Source organism: Coturnix japonica, chromosome 5 (assembly GCF_054131305.1).
Source record: "Coturnix japonica strain WE chromosome 5, WE-NBRP24, whole genome shotgun sequence".
In the NCBI taxonomy this organism is placed as follows: domain Eukaryota; kingdom Metazoa; phylum Chordata; class Aves; order Galliformes; family Phasianidae; genus Coturnix; species Coturnix japonica.
In genome coordinates, this window is record NC_140667.1 from 14,332,369 (window position 1) to 14,352,079 (window position 19,711).

Below are 19,711 nucleotides of genomic sequence, written 5' to 3' on the forward strand. Positions count from 1 at the left end.
CAACATTTCCAAATTCCAGCAAAAAAAAAAAAAAAAAAAAAAACCAAAAAAAACCATAAAGCAATAAATATTGACTTTTTCATGTGCCTCTTGCTTCTTCAGAATAAAGAAGAAGAAAACAGAAAAAAGAAAGAATAAGAAAGCACGGCCTTCTACAGCCCATTGATTCCAGCCTCAGGGTCTCTAAGAACACCAATTAGTATTCTGAGATTCCATAGGAACTCACAAGAATTGGCAATCCAATATCTGGCAGCATAACAAGAACAGGAAGAAGAATCTAAGGAGAAAGATTAAGGCCATAGAGTTAAGAATACCAAGTATTCTCAGCAATATTTGTTCAGTCTTCATGGAAGGCCAGGGAAGATCTTGTATTTTCATTGGATTCAAACATAATGGAGGTCATAGCTCTCTTAGAGTTTTTACTTCTTTAAAATACATGGAATTTCACTAATATTTCAGAGGCTGGAAGTGTCTAAACTGAACAAAAAATAGCAAATTCTAAGTAATTTAATGAAATGTTAATGATAAAATGGTTTAAATTTGAAATCTTAAAGGCTACAGAAAGACAACCTCTTGAAACAGCAAGATTTTCCAGTCGGGACTTTCCTTCCTGCCTATTTTTTGCCCTGAAATTTTATCAAAATGTTTAATAAAGTTTTATTTATCATCGCTGTTGATAAATAATAGATCTCTAACCATTCTTGCAGCAATTTTGATTCAACGGTCTATTACTTTCTCCCTTTTATAAATGTATAAGCCTAGAGGTAGCTGCTGTAAGATTCTTGCCTCCCCACCAAAAAAGATCTTTTAGGAGCTGTTTTGTTTAAACTGAGTTAAACAAAAGACACTCTTGAAATTGCTGGCTTCATTTCTTTGTGACTTATTGAATACTTTGAGCCCAAGCGCGGCATTTTACTGGCTTTATTTGGGGAGAGGATGCTATAATATTTTTTAAGCTTCATTTAAGAATAACAGAATCTATCAAACTGTAAGCTAAATTTCACAGAATAGCCACAACAAGGCAGTACATATACAGCTTTGATTGTCTCTTTCATAGATAGGAAGATCAGACCTGGAGATTGAATGAGTTGGCCAGCATTACACCCATATATTAAGTCAGATGCAAAGCCGCATTTACAACCGAAGCACCTTGCTGACAGCTTTCTAAGGAGTCTGGTAAGGCACTCAGTACCTCTGGTTATTCTTTTGTGTCACAAAACATTTTAGCTGTTTTCCAAGTACCTGGAAAACATGATGTTTGCAACACATATTCTGACAAGAAGCTATGAAATATTTAAAAACTCAAGGCTTGGTTCTATTTTACTTACTTAATTGAATTTCAGTTTCATTCCTTTAGGATTTCAATGATGACAATGGAGTTTTTGACGGTAGAAATCAAAAAATATCTATATATTCTAAAGACTAAATAGTCAAACAATTTGATGTTTGTTCTTCTGCAGATTTTTCTTAAAGAAAAGCAACTCTGGGAATATTTGATAGTGCAGATTTTTCATGTTTGGTTGTTTTATCTGTTGGCTTGCATGGCCTGCGCTGAGTGAAATGGAATTGTATTGGGCTGCACATACGTAGACTGCTCCAGAAGTAATGTCTTCTACTTGTTCACATGGAAATGACAACACATGCAAAGAGCAGAATGGCATGTAAGAGCAAATTCTCAGCTATGCAACACAGTCACTATTACTAGCTATGCATTTCTGCCTGGGATGGATAAAAGCCTCCATGCTGTGCTTGTAAAAGCCTGTACCAGTGAAGGTGACCCATAGCCACTGTTGTCACTGCTGAAATGCAACAACCACTGCCTCACCATGCTCACATCCACTGGCTGGTCTCTACAAACATTCAGTAAGTGTCCATGAATGTTGATGGGGGCCATTGCTTGGAAGAATTCAATTCCACACCTTTGCTTTATATGCACTTCCATGTTAGACACCACGCTGTCAGACTGCCCCCCTGCTGCCATCTTTCACATGGCAACAATGTGTATTGTAATATTGGTGGGAAGGTTCTGCCCCTACTGCCATCCCACCAACATCCACCTCCAACTCAGGGGCCAACATGGCAGGGCTGGGGGTGACTGCAGTGCACATGGTGCTGGGGTGGGCCATGGCCATGAGTTGGACATGCCTGTGTTAATGCATGAAATATGAAGATTATAGAAGACCTACTATCTTACTCATCAGCTGCTCTATTTTAAGCTCTGTTCAGCATAGGAGCTTTCATTTTGTGATCTATTTGGACAGCAGCTGGCACATTATAATGGGATGTTAGTTGGCATCTTTACAATCTAAGGGATACTTAACTGTACTTAGCTTTAAAATCTGTTCTCATCCTTGTGCTCAGTCACTCAGCTGTTCTTTCTCATATACGTTTTCTGGCTGTTTCATTTTAAAATAAAGGCCGCTGTATCAGCAGCATTGATGTTAGCCCATTGTTATGTTTTGCTATGCTGTGATCAAAATATGTGTGTGTGTACTTACATACATATATACATACACACACACACAGCAAATCCCATTAAATAGATATGGCATTTCAGTGCCTGAAAAAGGCAACAAAAATGAATCCACAGTAACATATGTTGGGGATAAATTCCAGTGACTACTGCAAATAACAGAGAATACTGTATATATTAATCAGTTATATACACAGACAAGCTATATATATGTGGTAGAGCTACTTAGAAATATTTACACTTAATAAATACCAAGTGGTTTCCAAGCTGCAATCTAATTCCAGAATCAAGTAATTATACAAATAAACTGCAAATTGCTGTAAAGTTCTATAACTTCATCTGTTCATTCACATAGAGGGAAGTAAGTTTTTAGGGATGTTAAATCCCAGTCATCTCTAAAAAAGGGCAGTGTATTTATGGCAGAGAATAAAGGTAACTTTTCCAAAAGAATCTTTGGAAAAAGATTGGTGAGGAAAAAGGACAAAATATGGGCACTGCTGGATATGGCAGGCACTGGATCCCTGCACCAAACACAAAGTGAAGCTATGTGCCCAGACAGTTCGCAATGTTTTTCCCTGTCCTCCCTCATCTTTCCAGTGCTTGAACCAAAGGTTTAGAAGCAGCGCATGACATTGCAGGCAACACTAAGAACTTAATGACAGGCCAACTTATAACACCTGACAAAATAAAATCCTATTCAGAGATTCTTCACATGCTTCTGCTGCAAGCTACCTGGGTCAGAGTACTGAACCAAGCTAAGCCTGAGTGTCAAATTTGGTAAGGTAGCTAGAATGCTCTTCCTTCTATGAAGAGAAATTCTGTTCTAAAAGAAGTTCTCTTAGGTATTTGCTTTTCTACTGTTATTTATGACTCGAACTTTTAATAAATTCAAACTTGAAGTTGGAAGTAGTGGCTTGGGGTAGGCTATTGTTTTGAATTTCCTTAGGTTTTCTCCCATAATAATTAATCATGACACAACATAAATATGTTAATGATATAATGCAGCATTCTGTGTTTCCTATATAATTCTTCTAATTGTGTTTAGAAATACGCTTAGTCTGTCATAAATAGGAGTTATGCCATCCATAGTATAATTTCTATACAACATTTGAATAACTAAGTACAGTTTCTACATGCTCTTTTTACTCCACATTTTAACAACTGTTCCCTAACATTTTATTTGTTGTTTAGTATCAGTGGTGGGTTACACAACTTCAAAATCTTTATGAAAAAGAAAATAAAGTATATACTGTATGGCACAAAAAGGTCAAGCGTGAAAAGATTAGTGAAGGTGTATATATGTACTCATTACAGCATACATTTTGCTGAAGGCATGAATTGAATGTGTGCTTTTTACAGATCTGAGCTGCAGCTCATTATGTTATTTGAAAGACTCTCCTATGTGATTTTTGGATCAGACCTTTGAATGAAAAAAGGAAATGTTCTTTCATGGTGTGTTTTTTTCAGGTTTTTACATGTTGCTTTGTGAACTGAATACAAAGCTATTTTTCAAGCTGAAGACATCATCTGTAGCCGTGCAGATCAAGCTATTAGTGAATAACAAAATGCGGTCCACAAAGGATCTACATTATTGACAGTGTTCTTAACTTGTCAATGCAGTTAGGCTCCTTTTGTGTTTTAGTAGCGCGTACCTATTTATGGAACAAATATTCATTACCCATGCTAGAAGTTAGGAGAATAATCTCATGCCTAGGACAGAGAAGAAGAGTATAAGAGATTCACCACAGATTCATGAAGTTACTTTGGAAGACATCCTTTATTTTCTAAGTAAATTATTTATTTAAACAGTCATGGATCTGCATCTCTGACTTTCTGTTTAGTTTTAATTACATGGAGATAATATTACTTTACTTGTGGCTTTAAATGAAAGCATATATTAAAATAGCCTAAATCATTCAAGATTCTCCACTGAAATACAAGATGCAAATTATTCTCATGCTTTTTTTTTTTTTGCCAGAGATCTGTTGTAACACACCTACTTATTTTAGATACTAGCTTGAAGTTCAGAGAAGTGGCTAAAGTGTCACAAATAATCAGTTAAGATAATCATAGCCATAATTGCATTAATTAGCTGATATGAAGACTTTATTTTTTGGCTGCTGTTCCAACATTTCAGCCAGCCTTGGTATTTCTCTTAAATTTTGAATTGGTGACTTCCCAAGTATTACTCAAAAAATCATTCATCATGTAAAATGGAAATATGAACTGCAGCCAGTATTCACTTAGAACATTAGGAAATGCATTCTTCTATAAATTATATCTCACATAACCCATGGAATAAATTCAGATTGTGTAATAAACTGTATTTTTCTGCAATATTTTTCATATATTACTAGCATTGCAGTGATTAGTATAATGCAGTAATTACTCTGATTGGGAGTGGGATCTTTGATGCCACATCCTGTATCAGCAAAATAGACAAAAAGCCATTTCATTTGTCAAGCCTTTAAGTAGGATAGGAATCCAGTTGAATTTCAAAAATTAAGTATTTAGAAAGCACTGTTTTACTGAAAGACCATAATGTATAGAATTTAATCTCTATAACTCACTTCAAGAATGCTAGAATGGGATTTCTTCATTTATTTATCTTTGCTTAGTATTAATATGTTGCAGATTAAGCATAGGCTTAGGAGATTTCAATGGACATAATAATGAAATTAAGAATAACTACTGTAGTTTAAATGTACCCATAACTGAACATATCTGCTCTTAAAACTGAACAAGAAATTACAAGAAAACATTGTCCAGAGAGTATCTTCATTTTTCGTTTCATTAACTTGATCTTGCATTTAAAATGATGGTAACTGGGTAAAACAGGTGGTAGCACAGTGGAACAGCAGGCCATAGATATCAGAAATAGATATTTCACTGGAAACAGTGAAAGCTCTCTTCATTAACTCAGCAAACACAGGCCCAGGTTACCTCTTGATTTCTGGCAAACAATTTGTCCCAGTCATAGTACAATGTGCCAGGGATCCCCAGTATCTTATCTAAAATGCTATTTTTTTTCCCCAAGTGTAACTACCAATATTAAAATGATGCTTCAGCTATTTACGACTCTGATCATTAAAGTCACACTGACAGAAATTTGCAATACATTTATGACCTAAAGGTCTACATGTTTTTTTCTGTAGAAAACAGAAAAACAAAAGGGCAAAGAAGAAAGGAAAAAAAGAGTTTGTCATAAAAGTTTGCAAAATCAAATCTGTCATTCTTTCCTTGGCCCTGGGTAAGTAAAGATGACGTATCTTACAAAAAATTCCTAAAGGCCTACAGAAAGGAAAGGGTGAAATAGATTTTCTCTAAGGATGTTAAGTCTTATGGAGCCATAAGCCCTCACTACATAGTTTTAAAGCCTACAGTTCTTTGTTGAGCATATTTGAAGAAGTGTGGTATTACTATTTTGATTATCTGGGCATGTAAATGACTGTGGTTTAAGAGAAGTATTCCTGGCTTGGATGTGTTTGATCTCCCTGGAGCCAAGAGCAGAAGTGAAAGAGATTTCTGTTTCTGATAGCTGTAAGTTAAAAAGAAAAGCAAGGAAGGAGGTCTGGATTAATTTGTCTAATGTTTCTCAGACTTAGAGTGAGATAGTGTCTGTTTGGCCACATTGGGTAAGGTTAGGACTGATCATATTTACACATCTTGGCTTTTTGGAGTCACAGCATACCTCTGTAACATAAGCCATGTGTACATTTATTATAGGTATATATTTTACTATATATGTGTAATTGCATTTTTCCAGTAGATGTAATTTATCCAGATGTCTTTTTGGAAAAAAGAAAATACATATCTACTGCAGATGGTCAGGATTTCCTAATTATAGCAAAAAATATATGGTGGTTTGGTTTTTTTTTTGGTTGTTTATGTTTTAATTTTTTGGGGGGGAATGCATATGTTTAAGGACTGCGATTGTGGCTGTTTAAATAATGGTTTTTTGGTTTTGGCCTGTCTCTGAGAAAATAGTTAAACATTCATTTTATAATAAACACTTTATTTTTGCAAAGTAGATAGCCTGACCAATAAATCATACACTGAATGACTGTTTCTCTTGAATACTGTTGAAGTTGGGGCTTTCAGCAGATGAGAGAACCTTCTTAATGCTAACACAAGTTACTCAGATGTCATTGGCCATTGGCTATGTGAGCTCCATAAATACAAAGTTAGTCTAAGAAAACTTCAGCTGGGCTTCATTTAGTCTTTTCATTTGCATTCTTACTATTCCTATTCACATAGTAACCATTTTAACCTTATTATGTTCTGCTTTTAGACTAGTTCAATTGCACCGAGTGCTTTAAGAACTACCTTTAAAGGCATTTCCTTTTACTTACAGTGAGAATCCATAGTAAATGTTACATGCTTTTAAGCATTCCAAAGGCTTTCTACATTGTTAATGCAGTTGATACAGATCCAGCAAGCTTTCATATGTAGCAAATTCATCATAGGTGTATTTTCTGTCTGTCAATACCTGCGTTAGCTTGATGTTGGTCTTTGACTAGCTCCTCATATTTCCATGGTTACTAGTACTCAGTCACAAGGGTTTTGTTAACCCTTAGAGATACCTTTTTTTGATGCAAGAAGCACAAAAATAACAAACTAAACTACATACAAACAAAATATTGTTTTCAGAGCTACAATATAAATGTTCAAAATTAAATTTCAGTAACTCAGAGAGTGCCAAAATCTTTTCCAATCACTTGATCTATGTCTCATTTGTTGTACTGGTGGGTATCAGTTTCAGAACCTGAAAGGTCACATTTCTTTCCATTTTAATATTGACTTAAATCTGAGGTTGATTTAGAAGGCAGTGGATTTAAATTAAACAATTCAGGTTCAGAACTGTCCTATAATGAAGTAGTCACATGCAAGCATTATTATTATTGTGTGTAATATTATTCATTTTCAAATATATGAGAACTGGTAGTAAAGAATCATGATTGCTTGTCAGAGAATAACACAGAATCAGGCTAAGAATTCCAGATATCAAAATGCTGTATTACTTTTTTAGAAAATACTGACAGGGAGCGCTTTTTAAACTTTCACATCTCTGTTCAAAAGCTGGATTCTTCACAATAAAGTGAAGTTACGTCATCTATGAGTAGATAAGATATAATGTGTATACCGTAATAGGAGAAGGCACCTGGGAAGTGGTTTTCTGAGAGGCATTCAAAGGAGCTAGGAGGGAACAGAATTAGGACAGCAAACTTAAACCAGCCAAAGAAAAACTCCATACCATAATATCAAGATGAAAGAGTTTTGAAAAGGGTGGGAGTTCATCTTTTTCTCTCTTCCACTGCTCAAGGGGCTGGTTGGGCATCTCTTGGAGGATGGTAGGTAATCACTTGTACATCTTTTGCTATATAATTCATGTATACACACACACATATATATAGTAATAACTATTATCCTTCTCCTTACCTCTGTCTTAGTAACTAGTTCAATCTCAACCCATGAATTATATTTATTTTCCTGCTTCTTTCCCCCATCCCACTGGGAAGGGGGGAGTGAACAAATGACTATGGTGACTAGCCACCTCCTGGGTTTACAACAAGTACAAATGATAAAACGAAACCAGAGAAATGCCTAATAGAAAAAAAAAAACCAACACTTACATACTAAGAAGGTTTTGTACAGTGATAGTAGTATTAATGGGAATTGCATTAGGTGGCCCTTTTAAATAGTGGAACGAAGTTCTATCAAGTTAAAAGAGTGAGACCTTATTGCCACATTTAGAATCAGTTCAGCAAAACATTCAGCAAAAGCAACAGAATCTTCCTGAAGAGAAGAAGACATTCATTTCCCTTTTTGGAAGATATATATATATTTTTAAATAAAGATATTAAAACTGCAGAATCACCAAACCTATACAGGCATAAACTTCTCTGGTCATCATATCAAGCCATAAAATAAGAGGTTATTTCAGCATCCATAGTATCACAGCAGAATGCATAGGCACACCTCTAAAATTCAAACATAACACGTAAAACATCATAACTGCATGGCTATACTCAATAATGCAATTAAACACTGTATGGTAGCAATAATGAAAAGACATTAATAATAAATAGCCAACAGATCATTTACAGGAAAAACTCACCCATATGAAAACCTCCATTCTGATAGAAACCACTGAAGCACTCTCCACTGGGGAGCAATCTCCAAGAGATGCTGCCTTAGTGGTGGTCAGCCCTTAAATGAGGTCTAGAGGAGATGGACTCAAGCTCCACCCCTTCCAGGAGCACAGCTAAATTACTCTCACCTGTGCTCCCACAGCTGACCAGACACTTGCCTCAGATGGTTTAATCAGAGGTTCAGGCTGTAATTAACAGTTTCCCATACAAATACACGTATCAAGAGTTACTGAAGAATGGAATAATTAAACTCCAGTGTAATAACTGGTCAAAAACAGTCTATATTTAAATATTAGTTAGGTAAGATATGCACAACCTTTATGTTGACAGTGATGATTTCTTACATATCTGGAACAACAGCTCTGGTATGAGCCATGAAACGAGATTTGTGTCAGGTCAGCTACAGGAGCACAGATGAAGGTAATTCAGATGTGCTCTTGGAAGGGGTGGAGCTTGACTCTATCTCTCCTAGAATTCATTTAAGGGCTGACCACCACTAAGGTAGCATCTCTGTCTGGAAGTTGCTCCTTTGTGGAGTTTTAGTGGCAAGTCTCAACCTGTTTCCTTCTTAACCAAAGGCCTCAGAGTTGGTGAGTTTTTCTTTTAGTTATTCTCTGGCTGTCTTTTTTCAACTATTCTGGTACTATTCCAACTGTATGTTACTATTTTTATGTTATTCCAACTGTACAGGCTGCTTCTTAAAGCTTTTTCTCTTAAGAACTTATTGTCATTATGGACAGAAATCTAGGTTAGAATAAGTGGTGAATTATATATATTAAAAATATTATTGAATATAATTCTGTAACAAAGTAAATAGCAAAAATAGAATTATAGTTTACTTTTGGTGCATAAATACATGATGAAGAGAGGTTGAAGGAGTTGGGAATGTTCAGCCTGGAGAAGAGGAGGCTCAGGGGGAGACCTTATTGCTCTCTATAACTTACTGAAGGGAGGTTACAGTGAGCTGGTGGTCAGTCTCTTCTCTCGTGCCATTAGTGATAGGACTAGAGGGAATGGTTTCAAGCTACGGCAGGGGAGATTCAAGCTGGACATGAAGAAGTATTATTTCTTGGAATGGATGGTCAGGCACTGGAATGGGCTGCCCGGGGAGGTGATAGAGTCACTGACCCTGGTGGTGTTCAAGGAACAGTTGGATGTTGTATTGAGGGATATGGTTTAGTGGGAGCTATTGGTAATAGGTGAATGGTTGGACTGGGTGACCATATAGGTCTTGGTGATTCTATGATTATGTTTCTCTATGTTTGTCTTTTCTTTTAATAAATACTTAAGGATTGGTAGGTCAGAATCCAGAGAAATTATTGCAAGGCTGATCTGTGTCTTGTAACTTCCATCAAATTAGTTTATGCTAGTTGGTTGCAGTGCTCTTGAGTTATTCAGTCTATTTCAAAAGTCATTGGCACGTACAGAACAGGAGGGGGCAGAACTGCATCAGTGTATTTCATTTACAGCCTTCTATACCCTGTGCTTGAGTGAAAATTAGTGGAAAAATGATATATGCAAGAGATTTGTTGGTAATTGCCGTTTAATGTTCACCTAAAATCAATTACTCAAAAACTCAGAGGCTATTTTCTGCATAGGTCTTTCACAGCTGCAGTGCCGTTAATGAAAATGTGTGAAGAGAATGCTTTCTGGTTTTTAGTAGCTGTGCCAGAGGAACTCAAGCGTTTAAAGGAAGTTGTTATTTTCACTGCTAAGAGTTATTTGTGTTTAGTTGTTTGTTGGTTGTTTTGTTGGTTTTTTGTTTTTTTGGTTTTGGTTTTTTTTTGTGTGTGTGTGTGTAACTTCTATTATCTGTTTCTCTTAAGTTTCTGAAGCATTCAGTTTGGTAGTCACCTTACTACCTTCTCAGGTTTAAAATAAAATGCTTTAAACCAAGTTAATTATTTTTAACAATCACAAATTTAGGTCTATAATGCACTTTGTGTTTTTTGAAGTAAAAATATTCTAAAACTAATGCACTTAAAATATTTAAGTCACATTCACTGGATTTACTTGAGACTAGTGTTCCTGGTTGTGTGATGTGTAGTTGTAGGAAAGAAAGTAAAACATATCTTAACAGGCATTTATGGAGGCTTGCATTTTTGTCTTCCATTGTAATCATGGTTTATTTGGTAGGTCATTTATGCAGTGAAACAGTACATAGATATGTAATAATCAACTGTGGTTTCCAATCTGAAGTTCAGTATTGAATAATTAGAGAGTAATTATTTTTACTCAGATTTCTCTGTACTCAGAATCTTAAACTTCTTATGTATAAGGTGCTATAAGCTCCTTAAGCAATTATAAAGTTATTACTCAATCTTTTCTCATGATAGATATGGTTGATATTGTCAGAATGACAAGAAGGTGAATAGAGTTGAGCAAAACATCAGTAAACTGGAGGAATTGGTTGGCTTCTTAGGAGCTTTGGATTTTGCAGAGAACCACGCAGAGATTCTTTCTGCTCTCATTGGCCTTCATGCGGCCCCAGAATGATCCAAGTACCTTTTCCATAATTTTTTTTCTGATTTTGTTTCTTAATCCCAAAAAGTCAGTGGCACGTGCTCATTGTCTCAGACTACATGGTTGTGATTCCTAGCCTGGTTCAACAGAAGCAGTACTTCCTTCCTCAGTCTGACATCAGTAGCATCAATAGGCACTCAAACAATTTTCATGGTATTTTTTATGACAGAGGAAAGTCTTTTCTTATCAAGCTGGATGTGAGCTAGCAGTGTGCACCTGCAGCCCAGAAGGCTAACTCTGTCCTGGGCTATTCTTTAGTATTAGTCCACATCTGGCAAACCATCAGTTCCTTCTGTACTATAGCTTATGGATAGGATGAGATGTCAATCTGAAATGGACCAGTTCTATAAGATTCATTCTAAAAACTCGTGGAAAACTAGGTGAAATTTAGTTCTATTTGGATACTCCTTCTTCTACTCTTGCTTTAACTTGAAGCTAGGCAATGAAACAAACAGCTGATGAAAAAGTAAACCTTGTGTGAGTTAAATTCATGTTTAAATGGAAAATGTTACCTCACATGAAAGCAGCCTAGGTCCAAGACAAGTCCTCCTGCCCATGGCTGGCTGTTACATGAGCCCCGCTGGTCTCCACTCTGGGTCCACCCCTTCTGCTCATGTGGACATTTGTGTGGTCACAGGTGCACACAATGTGCCTGTGTTCCTTTGGGCCAGCCACGCCCCTTCACCAGGTACTCCATCACCAGCCAACCTAACAGTTCCTCTACAAAATGAAACATGGATTTCAACTTTTAAGAACTGTGAACTTTCTGCTCTTTTGTAAGCAACAGAGAGGTATGGTTTTTTGGTTGTTGTTTGAATTTGCTTGTTGGTTTAATTTGGTTGTTTCTGCATGTAATATTTATGCTGTTTTTTAGCAGTATGTCTTACTTTAGCCTCTGTCTGCCCAAATATTCGCCAGTTACTTTTGTTTTCAAATGTGTGTATCAATACTGAAATCTGTTGCTAGTAATACATATTAGTGTTTCTAGTGTTAAATTGCTTTTTCTTTCTTCATTTCCTTTTGGTCTTCTCTTTAAGTTACAGTAAATCATTTCTTGTTTCTTTCTGATGCAAACTTCCACTGTTTCATTTACACACATAAATTTGTGTGTACCCACACACTGCTTTTATTGGAAGAAAATGACAGTACCTAAATTTGTCCAGCTTCTTTGTCTTAATGAAAGAGTATCTACATTATCATATATAACCCGCTTAACCTTCAGGTAGGATATATCTTAATTCAATTTTTTGATAAAGGCAAATAATCTCATTAATTTTAATAGCTACATTTTTGTCTGGGTAGAATAATGTTCTTTTTTTAAAAGCCAAATAAAAGCATTTTTATTAGTATGGATTTTAAGTTGTATTGATGCGGAATTACAAAGTGCTGAAGATGATTTTACATCTACCTTTTTACTCATTCAAATATGGATTGAAAATTAATAACCCGACTTTTGCTTTTGAGTATGTTTATATTAAAAATGAGATGATAATTTGAGTATTTCCATTGTAGCACTTTTACATAATATTGAAAGACTGTAGCCTGTGACAGTCACAGTAGCACAAACTATATTCAACCCTTTCAGAATGGCAAAGTCTTTTAAAATTTGATGATTGGAGGGGAATCCTTGGTTGCTTTTCATACTTTTTTGAATGTAGGTGTTTTATGTGCAGTTTTGTCATGCTGAAGGATCTATGTTTGTATGTACGATTAATGTCTGTTTTTTTTAATCTCAAGATTTTAAATAGTAGCTTATTCTTTGCAGTTGTACAAGTGAAAGTTTTCTAATGGCTTTTATATCTGACTTTATAATGAGATGCAGTCATTTCAATGGCATCAAATGCAGTAAGTCTAATGTGATACATTTCATTCTGTGGCATCATTACTCTGAAGAATTGCGATAACTGTCAGATACACACACAAGTTAGATTTTCAGTATTAATTTGCACATTTCCTATGAGTTATATTTACTGAAAAATATGTATTTTAAATCATTCAAGATATTATTTTTCCAGATAATTATTTCCCAGGAAGAAAATAAGAATCTCAATGAAATCAGGTAGTTCTTGCCACCATCATAGTGCTTATACTTTATCCCTGTAATCTATTCATATCTTGATTGCCTTCTTGGGTTTGCTATTTCCAGTAATTCTCTTCCCCCCCATATTGCCCTTCTTCATTTGAATGTATTTGATTAAATACTAATATGCTTATGATTCGCTAATATTCAGTGGTCATATAATTGGCATCACGGTATGGTGTCCTATTTTGCAAGCAGGACACCCTACACAGTGTCTTCAGTTTTGTGGTAGTGTGATTATTAAGTACACTATTCTAATGGGAAATGCATGCTCTGCCACTGTTTTGGAGTTTCTACCATGGTCATATTTCACAATTACTAGTCATTTTGAAGGTGACTTCCAGGGAGAGCATCTCATCAGTCTACTAATTACATAAACAAGAGCAGCACCTAACTGTCATTTTATTCCTGGGAATGGTGCAGGGTCTGCTGCAGCATCAGCTGTGGCAAAACTCCTCTCTGTCCTGCTTACGCACTGCCCAGAACTTCAATTACTAACATCTTGACATTTTTGCAGTGTATTTTATTGTATTTTCACTGACTTATGCTTTAGTTCTAAGCATCCTTGTCACAATCAAAGGACCCATTTTCCATTTCTATAAGCTAGGGGCAGACAAGCAGGGCTTTCCAGGTGCCAGGAATGGCTCAGTTATAGCACACTAAGGCTTAGTGTAAGCATGGTAAATGATATGATACATACATTTATATAGTTAACAATTCTCTTTCCTATTTTTGGTTTTAAGAAATAACATGCTTGTGAGCATCTGAGGAATGGCAAATGTCCAATGGCTTTCACATTCTTTCAAGCAATGTGTTCTCTTCAGCTTATTGTAATCTTGATTTAGAGGCTACTGGCACTGAACTGTTTTGGAACCTGTCCCATAGCAGGTAGAAATATCTGCTGGTTTTAATAGTGTGAGTCTATTAGATGTGCTTAGAAATTCTCTGGCAAGCAGCTGTCTATGTACGCAAAGTCTGATTTTAAAAAAAATTGCTTCAAGCCACAAGTCAGATGCTTAACTGTTGTTTGGCAGGTTACTGTATGGCTTCTGAGTTCAGTCAGTTGGGTAGGAATGTGATTGTGAAGCAGACTTTTTTTGTTTTTTGAGATACAGGCACCCGCTTAAGCCAGCTTATAGAGCCGTATATAAAATGGCCTCTTTGCTTTCACCTAACAGGATGCTGTTCACCTTTCTGCTCTGCTGAGCACCATTTCATGACTTCACAGCCCAGGAATTAAACCTAATACACAAAGCAGCTTTACTAGCAATTGTCTGTGGATTAAATTAAATGCCTGTTCTCATACCATGTATCTGAATTGTATCAGGCCCACTTCTCAATTTGCAGACTTGTTTCTGTCAGTAAGAGGCAGCTACTGGAAAACATCATCATCCTTAGGAGTCTGTCTCTCCCAGCCATCCAATGAAAGCACAGGGGATTTTGTGTGCTCAATACAACGTTAATTCTATTGTATTTCATAATGAAACAAACAGCTTAGTCATCTAACACAGAACACCAATGTATTTTACAGATATTCTGCCAGTTGCTCTGCTTTATGCTTCAACTTAAATTCCTATGACCTGTTGTCGTAGCATTTGGTAGTTGGAAATTTTGGCTTTGTTTTTTGTTTTGAGGTATTACTATCATTTGGGTAGTCTTTTTAAAACTAGATGAATTGGCATAAAATAACCTTGACTAGTCTAAATCTTACCTTTTTCTTTTAATTATTGGATTTTTTTTTGTGTAGAGAACATAAAGCTGCTAATTTTATGTATAAAACATTTAAACATAATGAAGGTAAAGAGCCAGTCAGTGGAGTTTTGCATGCATTCCTTCTACTTTTATTTTCTCATGATTGCTTGCTGTACCACTGGATTGAGTAACTTTGGAAATCCTTGACTTGATGTGCTGCAGCTTGCTTTCTGCTGTCCAGGTGGTGCTGCAGCTGGTGAATAAGAGTTTGGGGTTTGTCATCTTTTTAAAAACTTCACAGCCTTGAATTTATCTTTAGCATCATGCTCCAGAGTTGCTGTACTTCTCCCACCTATCTTTCAGTGATCTCGAAGACCATCTCGTTATCATGTGCCTCAATGTGATCTTTACATGCTTTCAAAAATGGTGTTGTATGTGCAAGTTATTGCAAAACTTGAGTTTGGTGCAGTATTCTGTACAGATACAAAGAGATCACAGACGTGCTTTCACATCTCTTAATTGAGGGGAATGTAGTTAAAAGCTGACAGCAGTTCACATTGATTTTCAGACAGATTTTAGGGAGTCCCTGAACTGTGATGGTTTGTTTTATGAAAATTGTTGGAGATCTCTCCTTTTGGAATAGCGTAGCCCTCCATGACCTGACAGCCTTTGCAGTGAGTTTCTAATTATAAGGTTTTAACTCCTTCCAGCTGTGACATATTCTTGTGAAGCAGTTTAGGTGACAGGATAATACTGAGTCACTCCAAGGGACGTTCAAGGATTGAGATATTTTTGAATTGCATTTTGATTTCTGGTCAGAAAAGCATATTAAATAGATTTTTTTTTTTAATAATTTATATGGAGGTCTTTTTTCTCAATTAAGGTTTTAATGCTTATATGAAAGTTTCTTTTTTTCTTCTTGAATAGAAGGTGAAACTACTTGCTGAAAGGAAATATATATATATATATATATATATATATATATATATATATAATATCTTTTATTTTAAAATTGGTAGAAAAGATTTCAAACGTATTGTGTCAGGCATCCTGTGTGGCCTGGAATAGAAGATCATCCCTGAGGTCTGCAGCACTTAAATCCTTCAGCAGTAGGAATTCCTTGAGTTACAAAGTCACAGAAAGTTTTTACTAAATGGTTATTAAGTGGAAAAAAGTATTGATATATTCTTTCCTGAACGAAGTAGCAAAATCAGATGATTATCAGCAGGCTTTAAAGTATTGGCTATGTCAGAGTTTCAGAAGTTTGCATCACTGGAAGTCTTCATCAACATAATGATGAATGTATTTTTGTTGGCAACATGGGAAGGAGTTCAAGGGGGAAAAAAATGGGAAGTATAAAGGTCACGTTTTACCAGTCCTCTGACATAACAAAGCCTCCTTAGGAAATAATTGAGCATGTATGGTGCAGAATCAGCTGCACGGCCTCCTTCTAGACCTTCATGTGTGTTCTGTCTGATTTTGCTTATGGCTCTCAATAGGAAGCTGAAAGTACCAGCAAAATGAGAACCCATACTAAAATGTTCTTACCTTAAATGCCTTGCTATCGGGGCAGTGTGTACATGATCATGCATGTTATTCCACAGTAGGCTTCACTTCATTGCCTTTTCCTTTTTTGTTTGTTTTGCAATTGCTAATACAGTAAACATGACTGCTCCTACGCAATCTCAGTTTGATTCAGCCTTTCTTCATCATTTGCATGGGCAGAATTCTCACCCAGGCCCTTATCATTCATGTCTTGACAAATCCAGTCATCTTCGTTCTAGTAACAACAAAGACTGGCTTGCAAAATTTAAGTATTTTTAAATATTTTCCTTGTTATTTTGATGTTCCATTGTATGCTTTCTTGTTCTGTGTGCTTATTTGTTTTAACTTTTTAGACTATGCCTTGCCATCCCTTGCATGTTTGAACTTCTTACTCTATGGCACCTGTAATGCCAGTTTTCACTGCCCTTTTAAGTTCTTCCAACATGTGTTTTTAATTTCCCCCTATGCTATTTAATGCACAGTATTAACTACAAATCTTCAGCATTATCTCATTGTCCTTTCATTCCTTTCTAATTGCATCTCTAACTTGTAATGCAAAAATATGTTTGTATAGTCAAACCACATTTGACTATATAATAAGAGTATTAACCTATCATAATGCATTACAAAGCATGTGGGAATTCTTGGCTACTAACAAATGAAGATCTGGTACTAATTCAACCAATATTAGAATCAGCATGTCTCTTATTAAATACTCTGCAGTCATATGCCTTAAGTACATCTTCATGACAATGTTAGTTACAAAAGCTTACTAGGAGAATTTTGTAACCCAGTGTTGCAGTGCATGAGACATTCATCAACATTTAGCATTCTTCTGTAGTATTTTTTAATCTGCTTGGTTCTGTGTCAATTAAAAAAAACAAAAAAACCTATTTTTAAGATAATCCTACCATCCTCTTCCTTAAGCATGCCAATGTAGCATAAGCACTTAAGTGCAATTTAGGTAACCATTACACTCCTCTGAGATCTTCAGAACTGCTGCTTAGCAACATCTTAAAAGCAATAGACACCTGAAACCCCTGCCTATATTTTTTCTAATAAGAAGTTAGCTAAAGAGTTTACCATGCACAATCAGCTCCTGAGCACCGTGCTGACAGGGAACTTGGCAGCTAAACCCCATATGGCATTTAACACAGAGTTTGTCTCCCTCCCTCCTGGTTAAGTTCTGTCTACTGGCATAAGGGACAGGGGCTAACGTGCCTACAAGTGCTCCTTGTTATGATTTGTTTTTGTTTTGTTTTTTTGTTTCTGCGAGGAAAAGGTTGTCTTGGCTCAGGTTCTTTGTGCCAAGAGAAGATCTGCATTTCAGACACAAGGCATAGAGCTAACTATGAACTGCCACATTAATTCCTGCTCTGCTTTTCCTAATGACTGGGGTAGGCAGTTTCTTTCCTTTAGCTTTGGTCCTTAATGGTCTCTTCATAATGTCCTTAATTTTGCCCAGGCATTTTGTACAGGTATGGAGTGCCTCTCTCAGAGTGTTAATTTCCATTATGTGATAGAATACTTAAAATAATGCATTTCTGAGCCAAAAGGGGGGGAAAAAAGGAAGCCCTTTTATGGCTTCCAATGTAAATCTTTTCCAAAAATAGAAGTTAGTTTGCTATTTACAAAGATCTACAGGTGATAGTGATAAGGGTAGTTGATTAATGGTGTTCCCAAGAAAGTATAATCAGCCTGTTATTTTTCCATAATTTACCAATTTCTTAGTTTTCTAGGTCCCTCCTCTCAGTTTCTTGTCTGCCTGTGAAATCTTCTTGTTTTGTAAGAGGCAAAATATTTGGGAGATGAACAAGTGGAAGAGAAACTTATCTAGTTATCTACTTAATGTATCACAGTGGCTTTGAACTACTTCATTACATGTTCATTAGTTCATGTTACAGTTGATACCAAGTTAATCCTATTAGTCTTTAGCACGTTATACAGCTATGGAAGTGCTAATAAGGAAAGCTTTTGGAAGGAAGTTGTTTATATCCTTATATTGCTGTGAGAGGCTTCTTTCCTACTGTCTGTGTTAACAGCTGAGAGAAGGAAACTGGCTGAATGCTTTTAATGACTGTGAGGGACGTTATATTCTTACAGTAAACAATGCTTTTTTCAGAAATACATGCACTACTACTGCAAAATAGACATTTATAAAATTACTGCAAGTAGATTACCTTAATAGGGAAATGAGAACTTCAAAATACTTATTCTGATCGATGGTAGCACAACTGAAGTGCCTACTGACAAGATGCAGTAAATCTTTGCTTTCACTTCCAATATGGTTTTGAAGACCCCGTCATATTCAAATTTCAATCTCAAATCAACTGCTTGAGTTCTGTTTAGCCTAACAGAGAGGAAGAAATAGTTTTGAATCAGCATTTTTTTGTATTAAATTTGCAAATGTATAAACAATACTACATGTCAACAATCCTGGATAATTCTTAGTTGTGAAAATACCTGTAGGAAAGTGACCTGAAATTTAAATGTACTGATAAGTTTTGGACAAAGGTTTTGAGTAGTATCATTTTCTTTACTTTCTAATTTTATACATGGTAATAAAAATAATGATGTTAACATCTCCATGTGTGTAGTCATTAAAAAACAATCTGTGAATAGTCTTAAATCTTCCTGTATCCCAAGAAATGTTCCTAAAGTACATTCAGAATTGAAATTTGTGTTCGTAGATAATGAAAGAATGCAAGAAGGTCATGTATTAAGCTTGTTCACCACAAAATAAGAATCCAATTAAGGCATTGGAAAGATAAAGGAAGGCCATCTGTGAGGGAATTTGCTACAGAAGTATTTGTAAGCTAATCGTTTCAGGTAAAGAGGATACTGTATTACTCTGCAGAAGAGAGGGAAGTTATAAATCTTTTTAGGTTATGATATCAGGCAGTGTTTTCCAGGAATAGGAACAAAATGAATAAAAGCTAACGAGTGCTTCTTGATCAGTTAAGGACAAGGTTAGATTAATGTTCTTTCTTTCTTGAGAGAGTAACGCTGCATTCCATTGTGCTCCTAAAAATGCTTGATGTGATGTTCTGGGTAGCATCTTGCCTTGAGACATCTTGCCCAATTTCTGAAATCCAGCAATGGCCATATGTGCTATGTGGCATTTTGTTCCACTGATGATAAAGGTGGGTGTGGAATGATGAGCTCCATGTGATGGAGCAGAGGAAGCTTTTCTTTTTAACTTAACAGAAAACTGTTTGGCACAGAAAATTGTTAATGTCTTGGTTT

The 19,711-nt window shown here is 35.9% G+C and overlaps 1 long non-coding RNA gene across 1 annotated transcript in view; it reads left to right on the plus strand.

The window, feature by feature from the left end:
• Nucleotides 1-1,055: 1,055 nt before the first annotated feature.
• Nucleotides 1,056-19,711, plus strand: part of LOC107314577 (uncharacterized) — a 111,364-nt gene continuing 92,708 nt past the window's right edge. Inside the window, exon 1 of the long non-coding RNA XR_014947053.1 lies at nucleotides 1,056-1,176. This is a non-coding gene — a long non-coding RNA (uncharacterized LOC107314577). The remainder of the gene's footprint in view (nucleotides 1,177-19,711) is intronic.